This window comes from Lates calcarifer, linkage group LG23, assembly GCF_001640805.2.
Source record: "Lates calcarifer isolate ASB-BC8 linkage group LG23, TLL_Latcal_v3, whole genome shotgun sequence".
Taxonomy (NCBI): Eukaryota; Metazoa; Chordata; class Actinopteri; family Centropomidae; genus Lates; species Lates calcarifer.
The window spans coordinates 15,966,729-15,972,310 of record NC_066855.1 but is presented as its reverse complement, the minus strand read 5'-3'; the positions used below and the strand labels follow the sequence as shown (position 1 = coordinate 15,972,310).

Here is a 5,582-nt window from a genome sequence, read left to right as displayed (position 1 = left end):
CCAGGCCTGGGTGTTTCTCTTTTTACGGGAAGAATGAAGGTATTTTTATTGATCTTGGTGGCAGGTGCACGCCTCCTAAGCCCTTGGAATGCCCTTCAGAAACATGCTGATTAAAAATGAAAACTTTGTGGCGTTTAAAAAGAGCAAGTATCACAGACACACACACTTAAAGCTGTAAAGAATTTCCTCTAGAGTCTGACTGAGCTACATGTGCAGTCCACCTGACGCTGGGCTGTAGGATCGTATGTCATCCTCTGTCTAGACCTGAAGGCCTCGGCCCAGAAATAGCTCTTAAGAGCCCAGAAGAAAACAAACGGCTCTCTTGGCTATTACAGAGGAACCTCAAGGTTTATTTAGCATTTTTTAATTTTACATATTTTGGGTTTGGATTTAACATTTCAGGACATGGTATTCTTAAAGAGAGTGCCAAGTGCAAGAGTCAAACCATTTGGCTTTAACATGCTCCAACATCCGCCCTGGGTCTTAAGAAATCACTTGAAAGCCAAAGGAATGTACATTTTTGGGGAAAATAGGTGGTGATATTAATACTACAGAGGGTGAGTCTGTTTTTACAAGCAAGATTTAATCGGTCTTCTCTGAACACTTAAGGACATTTTTGGCAAATTGTTTGGGGGTCAACAAAATAACATGTTTTTGTGCTCTTAGTAATCAACTATATTATTATAGCACAATCATACTGTGTGTTATCCACTGAAATAACTAAACCAGTCTCCCTCACGTGGTAAGAAAAAGCACAACAATTAAACTCACGCATTTGCTCAAACATGCACTTTGATGGAAAATGAAGAAGAGCAGACAGTTATGATGAGTTATATCCCACCCCCACCTAAACAAATATCTTGCCCCCTCAAATCAAAAATTTTGAAGTTAAGAAAACACATTTTATTAGATTGCCCACAAAATGAATGTGTAAAAAGTTAACGCAATTAATCACAGTAGTTAATATATATCCAATCACTGTCAGTCATGGATGTATTATTAGAGCTATTATTAGTTCTTATAATACATCCATGATCCAGACCTTATCGGTATCCCATCTTCCCCGTGGATGTATTATAAGAGCAATCAGGCGGTTGCTGGGCTGAACAGAATCACCTGGTCAATTGGCATTTTTTCTGCCGTTGTTGGCTTGCGCGTGTTGCCATTGGCCGCGTCGCGTGACGTAATCGGTCATGACCTGAGAGGAGTGCAGTGAGGCAGAGAAACGAAGTCGGGAAAACATATTAAAATCAACCTTGGAAGCGTTGGCTCGGTTTATCAGTACTATTAGAAAACTTTGTAACTAAAGAAACCTGGGTGCTCAAAGGAGCTTTGGAGCTGTTTTTTGTCGAACACGAGTGAGGCTGGACGCTGAATACACCTGCGACGCGAAGGTAAGACTAAGGAGCGAACTAGCAACGGCTAACGTTAGCATTTGCGTTAGCAGCTGCGTTAGCGGCCAGCGTTCGCATTAGCCTTCTCTCCTAAAGACATCTTTGGTCTTATTTCAATTTTCAGTCGGTTTTTATCACGTGGATAAGAGTGTTTGTGTTTCTGTGACTGAGGCGTCCCTGACCGGAGCTGTGGACCCCCAATCTAGACGGGTGAAAACACAACGAGCTCTTGATAGTTGATAGTAATTGCTTACAGTCATTTTACCGACACTTTGCATCTCTTTGTAACCGTGTTCCATTTTGGTCATTTTAACTTCGGTTATGATGGTCATGTCGTTATCATGTGTTTGTGTTATTTGTGGTCATTTCATATCATTTTACGTCTCTACCGGGCTGTTTTACACCTTGGTGTTAGCATTAGTGGCGAGCGTTAGTTTTAGCCATATCTTTTTTTCTATTAAAACTTTAATACAATTGAAAATAGGCACTTAAATTTCAAGAAAGTACAATTTAATCAGTAGTTCTAGGAACCGAGCGAGTGATAACAACATATGTAAAATAAAAGGTATCTAAAAATAAATACAAAAAGTAAAAAAAACAAAACCAGAAACGAAAACATCCAATAGGTCAGTCAGGGATTAAGCTGCATAGTTAAGCATGAAGATGTATTGCTTTTTTAGGGTAACAATACTAAAAGTATTTTTATATAAAGTTATTTCATTAAAATATGCATTCAATATTGATGGGTAGGACGTGGATTTATGTATGAAGTATTTTGCCAATATGACCAAGTTATTATTTCCATACTCCTTTTTTTGCCTCCTCATTTTAAAATCAAACTTTATGTTTTAATTTTGGATTTGTATTTCTTTGGAAGTTAACTAGTGCTGAAACATATTCCAAAAAGTCCTGGTCAATCTACATGAGAAAAATTAATGCTCGTTTCAATATCACATCCACAAAAAGTACAAATAATCAAATCTAAATGAAATAGTACATGTAAAAAATTATTGGATGGATACATTTCATTCAATATTTTAAAGTGAACTTCCTTTACTTTAGGGGGACCTGGGAAAGAAAGGTAACTGGTTCTTATTTTGGAGATAAAACTGTTTGTATATTTTTGGAACATATATTTTCTTTTCAATTGTGAAGGGAAACAGATTGAGGTGAGATTAGTTCTTAATATTTTGTTGTATTTTTGTCTAACAAGCAGTGTCCGTCTATAATCAACAAAGGTTCTTGTGGAATAATCAGAGTATGTAAGGGTAGGTTTGATTAACAGAATCATGCCTTGTGGCATAGCCTTAATTACAGAAGTATATTGCCTCCAAGAGCAAACAAGGTTGTAATTTGTGATGAAATTATCATATGTTAAAACATTACCACATTGCTTATCTAATAAGTTTATAATCGACCAGATACCTTTCTGTATCCAATCCTTGTGGATAAAAAAAGTACTTATTAGTATGCATTGATGATGCCATATTGGGACTGTGTGTGTGCTAAAGTTATGTTTATATATGAGTTTGCAGTAATGGAGAACTTGTTGGTGGAAAGTGGACAGCTTGACAGGCAGTCTGGAAATATTAAAGGCACATTTTAATAGAAAATCTCTCCTGGCAAAATACCTGAAGATTTTGAGTGGGAGATCAAACGAAAAACTTTCACCTTTTTAATCAAAGTTTTGTAACCATTTTAACTTCACAGAACCGTTCACTGGATCAGAGTCAATAGCATTTAGACCCCCTTCTTCACAAGGTTTCACATTATCACTTCTCCTTATTGTTTCTCCATATAACATTGAAGTGGTCTTGATTAATTTTCTTGATTTAATTGTCAGGTATATTCAGTGAATAGGCTGGATAGATAAGTATAGATAAACTCGTCTATTTTTGGACATATTTTACTAACTAAAATTGAAAAGTCTTTTTGAAGCCAATTATTGAGAATAGTTCTGTAGCATTAGGCTTATCTTTTAATGATGTCTTTGGGCCTCTTTCCCTAATTGGCATTGTTTTTATTTGCATGGGTTAAAGTGTGTTTGTGTTTCTGTTACTAAAGTGTCCCTGACATGAGTTGTGGCGGGTGGTAACTGTTTAGTAGTCAATTTGTCTGTTTACAACTCAGTTTGCATCTCTTCACAATTACTTAGCAGACATTTTACTGCTTCTTAGTAATTTTTGCTCTAGCTTGGTCATTTTAAGTCAGTTTATGGCAGATTATCATGTTGATGTGATCATTTTGTGTCTATATGTAGTATTGCATCATCTTACTTATGGACAGCTTCTTTGTGGTTGTTTTGCATCATATTGTGTCTATTTCAGGTCATTTAAGGTTTCCTTGTGACCAGTTTGTGTGTCACTGTGGCAGTTAAGCATCTCATTGTGTTCATCTTGCAACTCTTGCCTCTTTGTGGTCGTAATCTGTCCATTGCCATCAGTTGGTCCCCTGTTGTGTATATTATTGATCAGACATTTGTTTGTGGTGACTTGAGACCTTACTGAGCTTAGTTTTGTGTTAGAAACTAGATCTTTACTCTATGCTTCTCCACAAGTTTTAAGCCTCAGGAGTAGGTCACAATATATGAGCTGGGATTTGCTGTTAGAAATTATCATAAAAACTGTTTTAAAAATTGCTTTTCTCTCTGAGATCAATGAAGTCATATTCTAGTAACATAATTAAATTATTCACCTCAAAACTCAAAGTATGATTTTCAAGGTTCTAGTGTTTTGTTTTCAGTGTTCTTCAACACTGTTCAGGTTTTGGAGGTGAACTATTCTTTATTAACTAGGTTACTAGTTTTTCAAGTGTTGTACTTGTGTTTTCCAGGTTTACTGGTTCAGCTGCTGCAGCCTGGACAGAAACACCAGCTCCCACCTGACAAACACAAACAGGTATGTGTCCTCTAGATTTACCCAGTCTGAAATAAATGTGTTGATGAGCTGAATTATTAATGTTAGTAACCAAGCTATTGTTTAAATCCTTGGTATTTAATGAGTTTGGTATTGAATATAATAATAACTGATTGTGTCTATAAATTGCCAGAAAATAGTACTAGTAAGTAATTTGTAAAAGCTTGAAATAGTTGTCAGTTAATTTTCTGCCTGTGAACTGAAGTATAATTAAAAATACCACAAGTTTACTCAAGTGAAAGTTTTTATTATGCAGTTCACAGAAATATACGATTCCTCCAGTGATTAGTTGACAGACAGTTAATACAGAAATTTAAGATAATCAGTTAGTTTTAGTTAATTTTTCCCAAATATTTAGTGTTATTGATTCTTAAAGATGTGATGCTTTTTCTTGTTATATGTGACAGTAAACAGCCCATTTTCTGAGACACTCCTCTACTGTTTGTTAAACGTTCTGGTTCAGCTGTAATGTTGAATATTTATGTGTTTCCATGGTTAAACCGTTGATGATGAATAGGTAGTAGTGTATTGATCATTTTCCTTTCTACTGTTTCTCTTTGATTTCCACCAGGTGTCACCACATGGTCCACGACATCGTCCTGCAAAAATCGCAGCGATGGAGTTCCCCGATTTGACGGCACTGTCCGCGATCAGAGACTTTATACAATGAGGAAGTTCTTTGAGACCAGGACTGCAGCCTCCAGGTAATTCACAAACAGCTTTACATCAACTGTCCAACACAGAGCATTAAATTATATGTCTTCAGTAATTGATCTGAAGTCTGAATAGTTTGATTAGTCACAAAAAAGACTTTAGAATTTAAACATCAGCTCTCTCTGCCTCCAAACAAATATTTGACATTCTTGGTTTAAAAAAATATGTATCAGAATAGTTGTCAATGTTTTGTCTGTGGACAAATTGACAGTAGCTGTCCTCACCTTCTCACCAAACCGTTTCAAACACATCAGAACCAACCAATGCTAAATTTTGTCTTAGATCGTTATTGTTAAGGATCAGTCAAAATGGGATTGAAGAATAACTTTAATTTGATTGTACATGATCAGAAGACTAAGCTAGACACACTAGACTACACCGTACTAAATAATATCAATTCTACAAATACAGTGTTGCAGTGACTTGTTCGTGTGTTCATTTTATTAATATTAAATTGATTTAAAAAATATCTTTACAATGTATAACAACCAGTTCTACACTTATTTACTTAAAAATTTTCACAAACTACTGTTAAGACCTTTGTTAATTTGGTTGTTCT

General features: G+C 35.7%; 1 long non-coding RNA gene across 1 annotated transcript; it reads left to right on the top strand.

Annotated features, from left to right (window-relative positions):
• The first annotated feature begins 1,095 nt into the window (after positions 1–1,095).
• Positions 1,096–5,541, top strand: LOC127139206 (uncharacterized). The gene is made up of 3 exons (XR_007809211.1): positions 1,096–1,394; positions 4,227–4,291; positions 4,881–5,541. It is a non-coding gene; the product is annotated as an uncharacterized LOC127139206 (long non-coding RNA).
• Positions 5,542–5,582: the final 41 nt, after the last annotated feature.